This window comes from Camelus bactrianus, chromosome 32, assembly GCF_048773025.1.
Source record: "Camelus bactrianus isolate YW-2024 breed Bactrian camel chromosome 32, ASM4877302v1, whole genome shotgun sequence".
Taxonomy (NCBI): Eukaryota; Metazoa; Chordata; class Mammalia; order Artiodactyla; family Camelidae; genus Camelus; species Camelus bactrianus.
Genome location: NC_133570.1, coordinates 24,646,808 through 24,665,439, shown reverse-complemented (window position 1 = coordinate 24,665,439; position 18,632 = coordinate 24,646,808). Strand labels below are relative to the sequence as shown.

Below are 18,632 nucleotides of genomic sequence, written 5' to 3'. Positions count from 1 at the left end.
GAAGAAATACAAATGATCAATAGACACATGAAAAAAAGCTCAATTTCACTAATTATCAGAGAAATGCAAATCAAAACTACAATGAGGTATCACCTCACACCAGCCAGAATGGCCATCATTCAAAAGTCCACAAATGACAAATGTTGGAGAGGTTGTGGAGAAAAGGGAATCCTCCTACACTGCTGGTGGGAATACAGATTTGTGCGGCCAGTGTGGAAAACAGTATTGAGATTCCTCAAAAGACTAGGAATCGACTTACCATATGACCCAGGAATCCCACTCCTGGGCATATATCTGGAAGGAACCCTACTTCAAAAAGACACTTGCCCCCCAATGTTCATAGCAGCACTATTTACAATAGCCCAGACAGGGAAACAGTCTAAATGCCCATCAACATATGAGTGGATAAAGAATATGTGGTATATTTATACAATGGAATACTATTCAGCCATAAATATGACAACAGAATGCCATTTGCAGCAATATGGATGTTCCTGGAGAATGTCATTCTAAGCAAAGTAATCCAGAAAAAGACAGAAAAATACCATATGAGATCACTCATATGTGGAATCTAAAAAGAAAAGAAAAGGACAAATGAATGTAAATACAAAACAGAAACAGACTCATAAACAAAGATTGCAAACTTCTGGTTGCCAGGAAGAGGGGCGTGGGAAGGGATAGACGGGGAGTTTGAAATTTGTAGATACTGACAGGTATATATAGGATAGATAAACAAGAACAAACTGTATCACAAAGGGAAATATATACAAGATATTGTAGTAGCTCACAGTGAAAGACAATGTGACAATGAATATATGCATGTTCATGTATAACTGAAAAATTGTGCTCTACACTGGAAATTGACACAACATTGTAAATGACTATAACTCAGTAAAATAAAATTTTTAAAAAAGAAAGAAGAATCAGATAACTAAATGCTTATCTAGCACACACTGAATTCTGCTTCAGGGAAGGGAGTGGTATTCAGCATTTAATCTGAAATTGGTAATACTCCTGAATATAAACAAAAGACATAGGCTCATGGAAACTCAGCTTAGTAGTGGAAAGAATCCAGTTAAGCCTCTTAATTTTACAGGAAGGGAGACTAAGACCCGGCATCTGTCCTTCTGGCAATCAGCAGCAAAGCTCTCCTAGTCCTCATGTCTTTCACTATATCAAAAACCAACAGATCTGTACTAGTCCTATATTCATAAAAGTCACTTCTGTATTTTTCCAACATAGGTAATCTAAGTGTCTTGCAAAATACTTCACAAAGAGTCAGGAAATCACACCAGTTTGCTGAAATACAAAAATATTTAATTACATATTAAAACAGCTTGAACTTTATTCTATTTAAAAAGTGACATGTCAAATCAATGTTTTGATATTTAAAAACCTATTAAGAGTACAGAAAAAAAATCAAGATTTTCTTCAATCACAAAAGAGATAAGGTTATTCCCTGAAAATATTTAATGTTGATTTTTCTAAATTAATGGTTCTGGTCAGATTCCTTCAAATTTAGAAATTCTAGTGGATGGTTACATGGCAATACGAATTCTGAGTTTTAAAAATGCACATTCATGTAAATAATCTTCAAGGTTGTCTGCTTAAGACACTTTAACTAGTCCCTATCTTACTAGAATGACATTAATTTCATGAAAACTTCATACTGCACTAATCAAGTCTGTCTGGTCTTCCTCATAAATTCCTGATGTAGGATGAGGCTGCCGCCACAAACTGCCTCAGCTTGAAATTCACACCTAAGGTGAAGCAGTGGATACACATATGTATTCATGACGTCACCTCCGTTCACTGTTCTGGGCCCTTTACTGCCTGAAGGGGGGTGAAGTCACCACCCGTGGCAGTGAGGGAAGTGCGGCTCTTCCAGGTCTCACCTGGGCTTCACTGACTGTTTCCCCCACAGACTGTCTTCAATGATTAAAAAGATCTCAAGTTTTTTACACCATGCAAAGCTAAATAAGGACATTTCTGCAGACAGAGCCCTTTCTCTAGCTTAAACCTTTTTCACGTACACTCAGCAAGGGGGAAAAAGAAACATGACTGCAAAATCTCTGAGCCTCACTGCTCACATGAGTAGAACGGCCTCAGCACATGAGGACTCTTCACATTGCAGGGTGACAACACAACAAAGCCACCCACAGCAACAGGCACTCCCAGAGAGGGAGCAGAGGACCGGGGGCTTAGAAAGCTGGAACATCCTCCCACAGACAGCAGAGACAACAGCAAGGGATAAACACAGAGGGGGGAACACTGACGGGAGGGACCTCAGGTCAGAATCAAGCCCAGGAAAGGGGGAACAGAGACATCTAGACCTGATCTCCTCTGTCACATCTCAGGCTGCCTCTTCCCTTTCCAGTAGCTGAGACCCCACTGAGACCACTAGAACGGCCTGAGGAAGAATGATGAACTATCTTCAAGAACCATCAGATTCATTGGGTACAAAGAGTGCACCCAGGTTCAGGCCGCGCGGCTTCTGTTCTCTGCACCACTTGTTGGTGGTGGGGGATGGAATAAATCAGGGAGAAGGAAATTTAAGGCATTTCCTCATCTAATACACATCTACTACCAGAGGCTTTCTCCTTGGAGGGAATAATCCATAAAAAAAAAATAAAATAAAATCTCATGGATCAAAAATCACCTGGCAGCTCTGTGTCCCACCTGGATCTCCGCATTCTGTTATTACCTTTGCAACCTGTGCGATATGACAGCTATGTCCTGAAACTTTTAAGGCAATTTCATTCATTAGGGGCCCAAAGGGTCAAAAAGGGTCAAAGTCATTCAGCGATCATTTGCAGGTCATCTCCTGAAAAAAATTCTTTGCTGTCTGCAGCTGCTAATGAACATAACCAAGTCTAACTTCATTCAGTAAGAGAAATTCGTCAACCAGGAAAAAAAGCAGCAGCTCCCAGGCCCTGAATCAGCTGTTAAAACTGACATCTGGGATTAATATCAGCAAATACACAGGATGAAAAGAACCCAGAAGTTCAAGGTCGATCTATCATGAAGTGTTATGTATCTGTTCCAGAAATCAACCAATGACTGTAATCCATTATTATCATTCAATTAGACTCAATAAGATCAATGCATATTCAGTAAAATCAGAAGAATATGTCTCATGTGTAGGATTCCTGACGCAACAGATTTTATACTTTATTTAAACATTAGTCAAGCTTAACTCAGAGGGTAAAATAACAAATTACTCCTGCTTGCTGAAGGACTGCCAACGAGCCCAGGACAGAGGCACGGGCAGAGCTTACCTGGGCGGTGTCTGTTGGCTGCCTCGGCAGGAAGTGAGATTCCCTGGAACCTCTGAGCCCCAGTTTGGCAACCAGTCTCAGCAGGATAGTGACAGATGACAGAGGCCGAACACAGCCCCTCAGGCTCAGCTGGGCATTAAAATGAAAGTACAATGAACAAAATTACGGCCCATCCTCATCTCAGACTGCAGTGACTAAGAATGATTTGGACAGTCTGATTACGTGGAAATGCCAATTTTTCCCCCAAAGATCAAACCCACAGATCTCTGGTTCTGTTACAAACAGGAACACGCCACCTTTTCTGCTCTGCACGCCCGTGTCAAGGCTGGCAACACGGAAGAATCTCACCATGCTCAGGGTTCCACTGAGGGACTGAGCCCACACGTGAAACTGGCCATCCAGTCCTTCATTTAACCAAGAATCTAATGTGCGCTCTGTGGCAGGCTCTGGGCCAGATGCTGCCACTGCAGAGAGATTGATTGAGCAGGAAGGACCCCCGAAATGAAAGTGTTTTAAAATAATACCACCTGAAGCAGGACCAGAATACCTTTCCACTTCCTTCACCCTAAATTCATCTGCCCCACCTGGAATAAATATCTAACTGGCCTGCCTCCTTCTCAAAGGCGGCCACAGTTAGTAGCTACAACCGTTTGCTCTCCTCTCACTGGCAGTTCCACCCTGAGAACCTTAAGCAGCCACACGCCTGACAAGCTGGGCTACAGTCTTAATCTGTATTCTTTAGCTCTGCCGGCCTACAACTTTTTGGTCTTAGATCTCCCTGACACTCTGAAAAATCACTGAGGATCTCAAAGAGTGCTTTTGTGTGTGTGTGCAGGTTACACCTACAGATACTTACCATATTCAAAAGTAAAACTAGGGGAGAGGGATATGGCTCAGGGATAGAGTACATGCTTAGCATGCAAGAGGCCCTGGGTTCAATCCCCAGTACCTCCATTTAAAAAAAGAAGAAAAATAGAGAAGGATTTAAAACTTTATGTATTCTTTCCTATCAAAATAATAAGCACATTAAATGTTAAATTTTTATGAAGGATAACTATTTTCCAAAACAAATTCCAGAAGAGTGGCCTCGTTTTACGGTTCTACAAATTTCCTTACCGTCTGGCTCAACACAAGTGAGCTGGGTCCCCACAAGCTCTTCTGCCCTCCATCTGCTGTGGTGTCGCACGTAGTGGAGCCCCCGGGAAGCTCCACTGTACCTTTCCAATGGACTGAGGGTGAGAGGCCAAGAACCCAGGACCCCGTTCTCTGCAGGAAGCTGACAGCCCGTCACCACCATGTGGGTCAGGGCCCCGGGTGGGTTCTCATCCTGGAGAAGTGCCCAATCTCACAGCTACCCTCCAGCCATCAGTCACGAGGATTTACAGACTTCTCCTTCAATACAACGTACTCAAGCTCCCATCATTTCCTTTTCTCATTCAGCTTAATTATTTTTACATGTTTTCTATTTTCTTTTGCATTGATTTCTTCTTTCTCACTTTTATTTCTCTCTACTCTTTAAGAAGCCATATTAGGAAATGTAAGTCCATTCAAGAATCTCTTCTACTTTGTGTGTACTACAGCTGGTTGTTAAAATTCTATCAGAGAATTTTGTTACTTCACTCTGACCCGTACTTATCCTAAGTGGCTGGCAGGCCCTCTGAGCTGACAGCTTCTTCCAGGAAAGAGCCCCATTTTAGTCCTTACTCCCAGGGCATTTATTAACAAGCATTTAAGGAACATCTACAATGAGCTAGATGATGGAGACACATGGACCTTGCCTCCCGCTCCCACCTCCAGGAGACAGTCCCTGCAGGAGAAAACCATGTCACAAGCATCTCAAGCACAGAGGGAGACTGACAGACCTCACTGCGGGGCAGGCCCAGGAGAGGCTGTCCTTTGAGTGAGTTTTTTTTTCCAGTGTTTTATAATTGAGATATAATTCACATATAATAAAACTCACCCACTTAAAGGGATACGATTCAGCAGCTTTCTGTATATTCACGGTTGTGCAGCCCTTACCATCATCTATTTCCAGAACACTCAACCCCAAAAGAAATCCCCTGTCCATTAGCAGTAACTCCCCATTCCCCTGTCCAGCCAGCACCTCGCTAGTATCATCTGCCCTCTGCCTCTTCATGTGCCTATTCTGGACATTTCAGATCACTGAAATCAACAATATGTGGCCTTTTGTGTCTGGCTCCTTTTACTTAACATGCTGTTATTAACGGTTGTCCATTTCAAAGTGGTATTAGCATCTTATTTTTTTTTAAGGCTATAGTTTATTAGAAGGTGGTAAGTACTATCAAATAGAGAGGAGTATAAGGGGTGGGGTTTCAAAGGGAAAAGGGCGGGTTGAGCCATCAGGGTGGACTTCCCAGAGCAGGTGGCCTTTTTCATCCCCCCCCTTTTTTTCTTTTTTATTCATTCTTATGTCTGAATAATATTCCACTACATGGAGATATTGTATTCTGTTCATCCACTCAGCCGCTACATATGGACAAGGTTTGGAAGAATGAGTGTAAGAGGTTCCTAACAAGAATTCCATTCGAAGCAAAGGGCAAGATGTGCTTTAAAAAAGCCAACACACAGAGGCGCAAGGAAATTCAGCGCATTTCTGAGCAAAGGGCATGCTTGCTTCGGCAAGACTACCGTGCAGGGCTGGGGCGGATATTGGCAGGAATCACGGTGAGGGAGTCACCTGAGAAGACTCCCCACTGCAAGCAGCTCAGACAATTCTCCTCCCTCATCCTGTATTTTTAGAGCTGTGTTTCAAGGTTTTCTCTTATTTCAAGTAACAGCACTTTAACTACACATCTGATCACCTCCATCAGACCACCTTACCTCCAAGCCACAGAAAGTCATTCACTGACCGGAGCAGCTCCAGAACAAATGGTGATGGACCAGGGAGTCCTGAAGCATCCCGGCCTGCAGGCACAAACCCCCTCGTGTTTCCGCATGCGCCCTGGTGATGTCCAGAAAGTAAAATGCACAGAAATGTCTCACTGCTGGTGCACGACGTCTGCCTCAAAATTGCCCCGAAAGCATGCTGGCAAAGCACTACTCAACCCTTTCACTACAAAAACAAAAACAAAAACAAAAAGCAAAGAAGGCAAATTTAGACTCTACAATTAAAAACCAGCAACCATCACTGACAGTATCTGAGCTGGAATGGCCCTGACTTTGAAAAACACTGCGTAGTTATTTTTCAAATGTCATAGACATATAAGTACCTCATGTAGATGACATTACAGAAGGATTTTTTCTTTTCAAAATTTCCAATCACAACATTAGCACAAGAATGTTTATGTTTCAGCTTTAATATCTATCTTCTACTTTCTTAACTTTTAACCTATTATTTTATAAAAAGAGCTATGCTGCATATTATAAACCAACTGTTTAGATTCTGCAAACAAGATCTTTACAAATTCACAATTTCAGAGCAAGCTTTAATGATGCTTTGAGAGCTGGGGCCTGGGGAGCTCACTAACAGCTCTTTAAATACTGACAAGGATGTGCTATTAAGTAATGCAAAGGCTCTAATTCCGTGTCAACTCTGAAACCAAAGAAACTACACCGAAGCCTTACTTTATCATTTCAGAATATTCCTATTCTTTTGAATATTAAATTTCTTTAAAGATAAGATATTTTTGGGAAAAAAAAACAGCAGCTATATTCAATTTCCTTTCACCAAGAAATCAATCTTTATCAAGAATAAATACCTTTATGGAAATGCAAAAGATGGTGAATTTCTAGCTAAATGAACGTGCAAATCTCAACACAAACTTAAATCCTATCAGATCTCACTTGAACGAGCTCAAAAAAGTCCTGGGCTACCCTGGAATTTAGCTCTTCTCTTCCAAATATTGGCTGAGCTAAGACCATCACACAAGGCAAGGAAGGACAGAAGAGGAAAGTCAGGCTGGCAGCCACCATCTGCTTTCTTCCAGCCACAAGACGCTGCGAGGGCGGCCCCGCTAATAAGCCCTCCTCATAAGGATATACTACATCCACCCTTTCCCTGTTGTCCCCACACAGCCCTGACGCCCCTCTCCCACTGGTCGCCTCCCAGCCTGCGAGTGGTCTTCTAATGACCCTCCCACTCAGTGGCACCCACCCCCTTCTCCCCGCTACACACACACAAACACACACACACACACACACACACACACACACACACACACACACACGAAAGAGAGCAAGAGCCAGAGTGAGAGAGCGAGAGAGCGAGAGAGAGCAGAGGCAGCTTTCCCAAAGCACTAATCTGATTACATCACTCCTCCACTGAAACACTTCGGAGGTTCACTGGTACAGTTCTAGCCCCACCCCCGCCCCTGCCTCTCATCACCCAGCCTCACCGCAGTTCCCAGGTCCCCAGTGACCTCAGGAGGCCCCTGACCTGATGCCTAGCTACTTCCCACCTGCCTCCGGGCTCATTCTGATTCTGTTTCTCAAGGAAACCTTCCCTGCCTCCAATCCCCGCACTTTGGTTTAGGTTTCCCTGCTGTGTTCCTAGAACATTCCAAGCTAAATCAACTTCTGACACTGCTAAGCTCGCAAGAAGCAAGTACATTTTGCTTACTACTGTCGGTTCACCCCTCTCCCCTAGACACTTAGAAGTGAGCATGTTATAAATAAATGAATGAAGGGGTGGGTCTCAAACGGACAGACAGTCTTGCTCTCACCCGTCCCGACACCTTTCTGTAGAACATCAGAAGCAAAACCAGGAGTACCTCTCCTGAGGGTCACTTCCTTCTGACAAACTTCATGGTCTCCTCTGTCAATTCTAGTAAAAAGCAAGCTCCCCCAAAGCCCTCCACCCCAGGCCTTCTCCAGTGTCCTCCCCAGCAGGGGCACCCTCCACCCTGGGCCGCACATGGCACTCTCCCCGAGTCCCCACCCACAAGCCTCCAGGCATCTGCCCGGGCTGCTCCTGCCACCTGAGCCACCCTCTTGACCCCTTCTCCTGGCTGATTCTTACTCTGTCCTCACAACTGAATGTAGAGTCCATTTCCTCTAGGAAGTCCTCTCTGATAATGTCCTTTAGCTCTTGGCTGGGCTCCCTCTACAGCAGCATTGCATAATGACCAACTGGGTGTTTGTCCACCTGCTCCTTGGAGAACACGAACTCTTGAAGGCCACGTGGGAAGAAGGAGTGAGGGATGATGAGAGGGGTGGGAGAATCAAAAAGCAAAAATCACAGCCCAAGTCCCAAATTCAAGGAGACTTTCTCAGAAAAAAGAATAAAATATTTCATACGTGTGCAATTTGGCTACTATTTTTGTGGCTTGTGGAAAGCCAGAGCTTGGTGTTCTAGTCCAAAAACCAAGTTACATGCAAAGAAATGTATGCACTCATATCCAAAGGAAACCAGAGCTGCTCAACAAAAGTTTACAGCTACAATCCAAAGGAACTTTGATAAAGGTAATTTCTCTCTGTCTCCTTTTTTTTTTTTTTTTTTTTTTTTTTTTTTTGGCATCATATAGTTTTAGAAGTATTTGCATGACTAAGTGATGGCTATAGCCCTTGATTCTGCACTGGAGTATCTGAGACCAAGGAAGCCCAGATTACATGCACTGTATAAATGCAATCACACCAACACACTGACAGGCGCCCTGGTGGTGGAGCTGATGTTCCAAAGCAGGCAACATTATGCTGTAAGAGAACTCTAAATAGAAAGTAAGAAATGCAATGTTCTCTACTCAATTTCATATGCTATTTGGGCCATTAACTGATAGTGCATCTTGTCTAATGTAACCCAAAAATAAATTGTCAACGTCGATTTTCTCCATCTGATCATTTTATGCTAACATTGGATACCAAATCCTCACTCCATAGAGAAATCTCAGGCCTACGCTGCAGCAGTTACATCACACGGAAGAAAGCCGATAAAGGGAGAACTGGAAAGTTTCTCTTCAGAAGCTGCTAAGTCTGGTTTTGCACCTGTACGTCATTTGCAACCACGTCATCGTCAAAGGAGTAAGACCTTACCTCTGTGGGGCGTAAAACACTGTGGTGCTTCCGAACCATCAAAGATCACTGAGCTTTGTGAAACAGTCCTGAGGCACTTAAATCACACTTTTTCTGAAAGTCTCCAAAACTGACCCACTTCACCATTCCATGTACAACAGGGAGGTACCGGAATTAGTAGAGAAAACATGCCCTTGAAGTCTGACAAGGCCCTGCTTGAATCCTGCTACAGCATTTACTGGCCGCTAAATGGACCAATACCTTAACCCCTCTGAGAAGGCTTCCCAATCTGCAAAAGGGGGCTGCCACCGCCCACCTGCGAGGCATGGGGGTGAATGCAACACGCAAGTAGGGCAGCCGACAGGTACCTGACACAGGGCCTGGCTAGTTTCCCTCTGCTGCCCTTCTCCCCATTTAAACTTGCACTGTTACCACGGTAAGGGTCAAGTCCCCGGGACAGAATGCCCGATTCTTTTGTGTATCCCCGTATACATGCCTTACCCTTAGGAGGCCAGAAAAAGGACTGCCTCCTCCCTAGTCACTATCCGTGTTCTTAAGAGTTTCTTTTTTTTTTTTTAACTCTACTTGGCAGGGAGAATATTCGAGAACTGTCCAGCCACCATTCTCCAGGTTAGGTCCCCTCCCAACCCCCATCCTCTCTCACCTCAGATCCTCTGTATGATTGCGTTTTGTACGTTGAAAGCAGAAAGCGAGTCCGCTGGGGTGGGGGATCCCCACGCCTCCCTCCCTCCCTCACAGATGAGTGTGACTACCTTCTCCCCACTCCCCGCTGCATTTCCAGCTTCTGAGGAGGTGTCCCGCCCAGATCTTGCTGCTTCCGCATCTTCCTGAGATGCACATATGGTCACGACCCTCCCTGCTGATTTCTTCCTGGGAGGCACCGGCCCCCTCCCCGGCCCTTTGAGGATAAATGGCATTGCTCTGAAAATCCCAAACGCTGTTGACTGACACACCAAAGCAGCATGGTCTGGGCTTTCCTCCAGCCCAGGCACAGCACTGCCCTCCTTCAGCCTCAGACTGTACATCTCGACATGAGCTCATCCACATGCAAGGCTGTGAACACCAGCTAAGAATGACGACTCCCAACGACTAACTCTAGTATGGCTCCTTCACCTGAGCCCCAGTCTCATAGACCGGAGTGCCTGTTTGAATTCATAACTCGGATGACAAATGGCATCTTAAATTGCCTCATGTCCACCATTTACTATGGAATTCAACCCCTTGCAAGTAACTCCCGGGTTCCCATTTTAGTAACAGCCCCAGCACCCACATAGGTGTTTGAGGTCACATTCAATTTCCACTGTTCCCTCACCCCAGCCCTGCCCTGGAATCGGTCCTGTCATTTCCGTCGCTAAGCCCATCTCAAGTCTGTTTCTGCAAAGACCGCGACCGGAACCCCACAAGCTCACAGCAAGGTGAACTGAGTCACAGTCCTCTGAAGGGAGCTCCCTGGAGGGGGAGGCATCTCCTGGCACAGGTCACCTCAGAAGGCACTGGATTCTCACAAAGGAGGCCCAGGAGATGGGACTCAAGGTTCTCCTGTGGTCTGAACTTTGAAGGGCATGAGGTCTGGGGGAGCTTCTTGTTAGCATACACACATGCCAGTGAGCAGGTGAGGATGGAGGAACCCAGGCAAGTCTGTTCTCACTCCAACCCCTGGGCTCTAAGGAGCCACGGAAAAGGCCTGTGTCCAGGGCACAGCCCACCAATCACAGATCCCAGGCTGCATTTGCCAACCCGGACAGCCTAGACTCCTTCTACTTGCGAGACTTACTTCTGTGCTGTTCCCCACCCAGAATGTGATGGACTCTTTCAGAAAGCCTGGCCTGTCTCAAGCGAGACCAAGTCAGTGAAGAATGAAGTGTCCACATTTGGACCAGAGCATGAAAGGAGAAACAAGGTCTCATGGCCAGCATGAAGTTGGTGGCCAAACCCTTCCCCCGGGTGAGATGAACCAGCTTAGAGGGGTGAAAATGCAAGGTCCTAGGTCGGTCAAAGCATCTCCCTTCACGGTTGACTTGGGTGTTGGAGTCTCACTACTGCAAACTAATGACACGGCCATCAGTGGTGGACGTCAGCTGCAACAGACAGAGTCAGCTATTTACTGCCAACATGGGTTAAAAGTAAAGGCCGGTGAAGGGAGGCGTGCAAGGCTGCTGAGCCAAACCACAGACCCGGCTCTGAATGCCCACTGGCTGAAGCAGAGAGGAAGCTATGGTCCCCGTTAGCGGTCCCTGTGTCCACCAGATCCAGGTGAGCCAGCTACTTAGGAGAAGGCCATATTGTCCTGATACTCAGAAAAGCCAGCCTTGAAAAGGGAGTAAAAGAGTGACATGGATTTTAGACCCGCTTCTGCCCTTTTATGAGGACAAAGTAAAGTAAATGGCATGGGGAAGGCAAAAGCAAAAGCAAACCCAGTGACTGCTTCCTCCAACAGCGTCCCCTACAGCTGCTCACCCCCGAACCGGCCGCTTCCTCACCAGTGACCGCCAGCGTGGAAGCGCCGTCACGCACGTCACACAGCGACAGCCAGGAACCACGTGCCAAGCACGTTTGTGTAAAAGCCAGAATCAAGCAAGGTGCTGTGGACTTTGACTTCCCAAGTGAAAATACCCATGAAAAACATCCCTCAGAAGCCGCCTAATTCAATTCGCATCTCACCTCAAAACAAACAAACAAAATTAATAAGGGCTCATTTGTCACCAAATGTAAGAAGGACCAATCATGTTTCTCAAAGCAAGGATTCTACCAGGTATCAAACACCAGCAGGTGACATGCTAACAAACAAAAATTCCAAAAAATTAGAAAATAAAAACATAACTGAGATAATACATGAATCAAAGCAACCATTAAGTTTTTGCTTTTTAGGGGGGTAGAAGGTGGGAAGGGATAGACTGGGATTTCAAAATTGTAGAATAGATAAACAAGATTACACTGTATAGCACAGGGAAATATACACAAAATGTTATGATAACTCACAGAGAAAAAAATGTGACGAGTGTGTATATGTCCATGAATGACTGAAAAATTGTGCTGAACACTGGAATTTGACACAACATTGTAAAATGACTATAAATCAATAAAAAATGTTATTAAACAAAAGTTTTTGGTTCTTAAAGCGATGGAGGCAGCACGAAGGGCAATCTCGCTATTTCCAACACAGGGTGTGCACAGTCCACATTTTCAGACCCAACAACACGCTCACAGGGAGGTCCGAGAGAAAATGGAAAGAGAAAGAAAAAGAGGAACAAGCAAAAATTAGAAACCCACAGTGCTCCTAGCCTCAGGGGCTGTGGCTACTCTATTGGACAGCGACTCCAGGGGTCCCACCAGGGGTCCTGGCTGAAAAGGGAGAGTAAGTGTCCACACTAACCCTAAAAGGATCTCTCTGAAACAAAGGCGGATTCACTTTTAAACGTCTGAAAACTGGCGGGCTGCACCTCCCTCCCCCCTTGGCTACAAGACAGCCCTCCTCCTTGCTGATCCCTTTCTGGTTGTAGGAAAGCAACGCGGCACACAGCCAGGGCAGCTGGGCCTCCAGGTAGGCTTATCTGCTGTCTGTGTCCAGTCGCACCAAGTCCTTCTTCTCAAACGGGATGCAGGGGAGGGGGATCTTGTCCCTAGAATTGTCGGGGGCCCCGTGCAGGCTCTTGGACACGAGCACGATGAAGAGTGACTCGATGATGTCCTCGACCCTCTTCTCCACTACTCTGCAGGCCTTGTAGGTTGAAGGCCACATCAGTAGGTGGCTGCTTGACCACCTCTCCATGCAGACCCAAAGGCAAAGAGCTGAGGGTCGTAGAGCGTGGTGCCATACAGCTCCTCTGCACGTGGAGCTTCTAGAAGGTCTTGACCAAGAGGCAGTCGGTAATGGTGACAAGGCCCAAGGCCTTGTGGTGGGTCTGGAAGTCGCTCCACCCATTCTTGGGCCCGTAGTGGTGCCTGTAGTGGATACAGAGTGTGCACTGGGAGCCGCACGGGCTGATCTGGCACACCGAGGAGATTCATTTATAGATGCAAAAGAAATTCTCCTCTGAGACGATCCCCAACAGGTTGGACCACCGCGGGGAGATTCTGGTTGTCCTCAGCACACTGCACATAGTAGGGATGCTCATGTTGCAGGCCCTGCTGAGAGGGGAGAGGAGACTGAGGTACACACTCTACTGTGGGCTGCAGACCCTTCTGGGATGCAGTGACCTGTTGTGTAGCAGCCGTAAGGCAGGGAAGCCCAAGCAAAGCAAGGGGTACAGTTTGTCCTCAGCGTCAGCACATCGCTACCGCAGCTCGGATCACATTACCCATCTTTTGGTCTAGGCTTCCAGCCCCTGCAGTAAAGGGTCATTTCTTGTTTTCAGTTTCCAACACCTAGACAGGCCCTGATGCAAAGTCAGTGCTCAAAAATGCTGAATACAACAATGAACAAAGGAACTGCTTTCCTCACCCCCTTGAGCAGAATATAAAGAAAAGAACCACAGTGGGATCAAAAGATCTGGATTTCAACTCCAATTTACTTGAACTCCTAAGCTGCAGAAAAATGGATAAGAAAACTTTCCTTGGGGAGGAGTGTACAGTTCAGTGGCAGAGCCCATGCTTAGCATGTATGAGGTCCTGGGTTCAATCTCCAGTACCTCCATTAAAAAAAGTGAAACAAATAGATAAACCTAATTACCCCACATCAAATATTAATTTTTTTAATTCAAAATTCAAAAAAAAAGACCTTGCAATTGACACAACATTGTAAACGACTATACTTCAATTAAAAAATAAATCCTTGCCTTACAAGAATATATCTGGATTATGGAAGTTTCAAATGTAAAATGCCTAGGGTACAATCTGCATAAAAATTGGAGGACTGTACACATGTACTATCCCTCCTTTATGAGCTATATTTCCTTTGCGGGGGGTTATAACCTCTCAGAGCTAAATTTCTCCGATTAAAAAAAAAGAAAACATTACCTAATTCTCAGTACTGCTGAAGAATCAGATAACCCTGTGATAGCATCTGACCCACAGAGGTTACTCAATAAATGTTTGTTGAATGAATGAATAAACACGCAAGTGAATGCTGCCCCTGCCACAGACCATCACAATGGTACTGCCTAGAAATCCTTAGCCCACGTTCCACCCGACTCTACACTAACCATGTGGGTGACCTGGGAAGGCCTGTGGGCTTCTCTAAACTCCACTTTAATCACGAATAGAAATGGGAGTAATAACACAAACCTCAAAGGGTTAGTGAGTCAATAATGAATTGTACCCCAACCTTGCAAGATGGAAACATTAAGGAAAATTGGGCAAAGAGTACATAGGCTGTCTCCGTATCAGCTCTTACAACTGCATGGGAATCTTCATTACATCTCAAGATAAAAAGTCTAATTTTTTAAAGAGGCTATTGAGATTAAATGAGCTCACTGTCTTAAATAAGGAACACACAGTACAAATAGGACAATGCACAGCCTATGATATACACTCAGTAAACATTCCCACTGAACCTACTGGTCCCTCCAACTCCAGAGCACAAGGATGGGTCCTCATGGCCAGAGGCCACTGCACCTGAAGCTAACAAAGCTAATCGTCCCCACTTCCAAGAGCCCCTGCCTCCACCCTAGGTCTAATGTTGTATTTGTAACTTTGTTTTCTTTTTCTTAAATACGAACCCCCAATTGCATAGCCTTCAGGTCACCAAAACCTGACCACGGAAATCATGACAGCAGCCCTCCCCAGTGAAACAATAAAATTAAAAGCCATATCCTCAAGAAGTCTGTGTAATTCTAATGGCAGGAACTGCATCCTGGACTGAGGAAGAGGACTGGGGAGGAGGAGGAAACTGAGGTCCCCAGACCCAGGGGCCACCTGTCCCATGATGAAATTTAGTCTCAACCCACACACTCCAGGAAATTCAAATTACACATAAACAGATTGCTATGGACAAGTTTTTTTTTTTTTTTTTTTTTTTTTGAAGAAATCCCTGATTCTCTAGCAGGTCAGATTTCTACTGAGACACAAATGGCTTATGTGTATATTGTTTCACGAAAACCTAAAATAATATCACTCCAACTTGACACATGAAGAAACAGAGGAAAAGAGAGGTTTATCACATTGTGCAAGATTAGAGAGAAGTCACGTCAGAGGCTGTATTTAAATCCCTAGTGTGAGAACTGCAGCCCCTGCTGCAGTTCTCACACTAGAAAGTGTGAAATACTGCCCCCCCACCTGCCCCCTCCCTGCAATAAATCTCTTAAGTCTTTTCTGTGCTGCCTGGAAAGAACCAAAGTCACATTAACTTTCCACAAAGTGCTGTGTCACCCCTTGGAGGATGTATCAAAATCTGAAGAATTAGGTTTGGAGCAGAGATTTGAGTTCTCTGTTTCTCAAAAGGAGACATGGGTTTAAAAGAAACCAAAAAGCCCTTATCTAGTCTAAGCCCTCATTGTGCAGAGAAGGAAACGGAGGCTCAGAAGAGATGAGGAAAGGGCCTTATTTACAAATCTTGCCTCAGCGCAGCACCAAGCCAGCCCTGGGCACTGCTGGGGAAGGATGTGGGAGGCCCAGGAGAATGAGTGTTAGAAAAAGGAAAGAGAAGAAAGATACAAGCCCTCTCTCTACACCGTCGTACCATGCAGTTCCACCAAATTATCCAATATTGGAGCCACCAACATTAAGGTGGGCTAAATAGGTTATAGAAACCTGGAAGTCTCAACCACAGTGGAAATTCCAAATTTTATATGGTTTTTCCCAGTTCAAGCATGAGCTCAGTGGGAGCTCTGTGCCAGGCACTACACGAGGCCTGGAGTTCTCCCAAATACAGATCTCTATGAACACGTGTGCAAACCACATGCAGGCCCACCAGAAGAAAAACGCCCACAGATAAGATGGAATTACTGAAAATGAAGGCAGCTAACCAGCATATATTACTAGCAAAAAGGATGCTGCTAGAAATACTCATGGACATAGCCAACTGTGGTCAGCATGTGGGAAAGGGGGAGGGACAGTTTAGGAGTTTAGTATGATCAGATACACATTACTATATATAAAATAAATAAATGACAAGGACCTACTGTATAGCACAGGAAACTATATTCAATTTCTTGTAATGAGTTGTACAGAAAACAATCTGAAAAATATACATGTACATATGCATATATATAACTGAATCTCTGCTGTACACCTGAAACTAATATTGTAAACTGATTACACTTTACTAAAAAATAAGAAAGAAATAAATAAATAAATAAATAAATAAATAAATAAATAAATAAATAAATAAATAAATAAATAAAAAGAACACTGTAATCCCCTTAGCTGTAGGTGGTGGAGAACACTGGTTGCAAGCACCAAGTCCACTCGATCACTCCAGCAATTGCTGTCACTCTTTCTGACCATTAGGGAGTCAATTGGCTTCACTGAGGTTATTTTCTCTTTCGTGAAAAGCTACAGTTGCAACCAACGGTATATATAATCTCATTATTCACAGACCCAACAAATTAGTGAAGACTTTCCATAGGCCAGCCTCTGGACAGATGAAAAGATAGGGTCCCAGATACATTTTATGTGTAGAAAAAGTTTATGCCATAAAGACATTAATTCTTCCTGTTCTGATATGTAGATTCAACATAATTCTGATTAGAATTCCTACCAGATTTTTTATGGAACGTAACAAGTTAATTTAGGGTCAGGAACAGCCAGGAAACTTCTTTAGAACCACCACTGGGGAGGCGTGGATGGATCATTCATTTCCACTGTTCTTTCTGAAGTGATGAAAACGTTCTGGAATAATAATGGTTGCACCACTGTGAATATACTAAAAGCCGCTGAATTGTACCATTTAAATGGGTGGACTTCACAGTGTGTGAACAATATCGCAATAAAGCTGTTCTACGAAAAAATATTTCTGGACCACTATTTTTCCCTCTATATTACTAGTCTGCCCCACAATTTAAGAAAAACAAAAAAACAAAACCAAACAAAAATTTGCCAGGAGATCTTTAGGACTGCAATGTTCCTGGGTCTCCAAAATGCCTCTGATGGTGCTGCTTTTGTTAACACACACTAGTAGGGCTGGACTAGCTAAGGACTATATCTTTTTAAAATCGACGGTCACATGTTTCACTCTGGGAGATGGGAGGATGGAGAATGTCACAGCCTCATGTCCTCATCCCTTTATTTTGAGAAGAGAAAGTTTTTTACTGCAGGGCCAAACAAGAACAGTGGCTCATGCTCAAAAACCCTGAACTCTCTGATGGTTTTTGAGGTGAATTATTTTCTTTTCTTTTCTTTTCTTTTTTTTTTTTTTTAGGGTAAAGCTTTTAATAGGCAAAATGAGGCTTGAGGGCTTCCAGGTGTGTGACTTTCTTCTGACTAGTTGGTGGTAGGTAATAGGGCCGTGTTCCAGGAATCTCGTGCTCAGCCTGAAGTTACCATCTTCCACCTGGGTGGGGGCCTTAGCTCCTGCAGAACAACTCAAACATATTAAGTATAGCCCTGCCCCTACTCCTCAGCTCACTTTTAAATGAACCAAGCCCTGCTTTCAACACTGTGATCATGCTCACCATAAAAACACGTGACATCAACAAGCACCCCCCATCCTAACACCAGAAAAAGTATTAAGGCTATTTACCTGGGGCAGAAACACTGAGGGAGGGGAAAGAAGCATGCTCAGCGTTGGCGCTCTCTTTTCCCAAGTCTCTGCCAGGAGAAGCTGGGTTTTACTTCCAGAGGATCTCAGCCCTAGGGAACAGCGTCCATGCCACTGAGCTGGACCTCAGGGAAAGGGAAAGGGAGAGGAGTGCAGTCTAGGGGAGGCGGGGCAGGGAAAGCGGCGGGGACGCGGGCTGCAGCCCCGCTCGGAGGCCAGTCCCAGCCACTGCCCCGCCCATGCCCGGTTCCGCAGACCCCGCCGGCCCGGGACAAAGCCCGCCCAGGGGCGGGGCGGGGTCTGCGGAGGAGGAGAGGAAGCCCGGGAGGAGGGGACTCGCGGGCGGGAGAGCGGAAGGGGGCGCCGGCCACGGACTCAGGGGAGCCCGGCTGGGGCGAGAGGTGGCAGGTGCGGGCCGCTGTATGGACGGGGGTGGCCATGTCCCCGGCAGGTGCGTTCCCGGCCCTGGACAGGTGTGGCCTGGGCGCCGGGGCAGGTGGCGCAGGCAGAGGGGGCTGGCGCGAGCCCCTCAGATGGACACGCGCTGACTGGAGCCCTCGCAGGCTGTGACACGGGGACCCCCTTTCCCAGAGCCCCCAACCTTCCACTTACACAGCCGGAGGCCCCGACCCGGGGCAGGAGCCAAAGGCCTACCGGGCGGCAGAGCCGAGCAGCCACAGGGGCTGATCCCTGGCTCGGAGCTGGAGCTTCGGAACCGCGGTCCAGCTGGC

General features: G+C 45.6%; 1 long non-coding RNA gene across 1 annotated transcript in view; it reads right to left on the bottom strand.

The window, feature by feature from the left end:
* LOC105065919 (uncharacterized) overlaps positions 1–6,345 on the bottom strand; it is a 127,220-nt gene extending 120,875 nt beyond the window's left edge. The window contains exons 1-2 of the long non-coding RNA XR_012503637.1: positions 6,120–6,345; positions 3,279–3,407 (exon numbers count right to left, since the gene is read on the bottom strand). This is a non-coding gene — a long non-coding RNA (uncharacterized LOC105065919). The remainder of the gene's footprint in view (positions 1–3,278; positions 3,408–6,119) is intronic.
* Between the last annotated feature and the right edge of the window lie 12,287 nt (positions 6,346–18,632).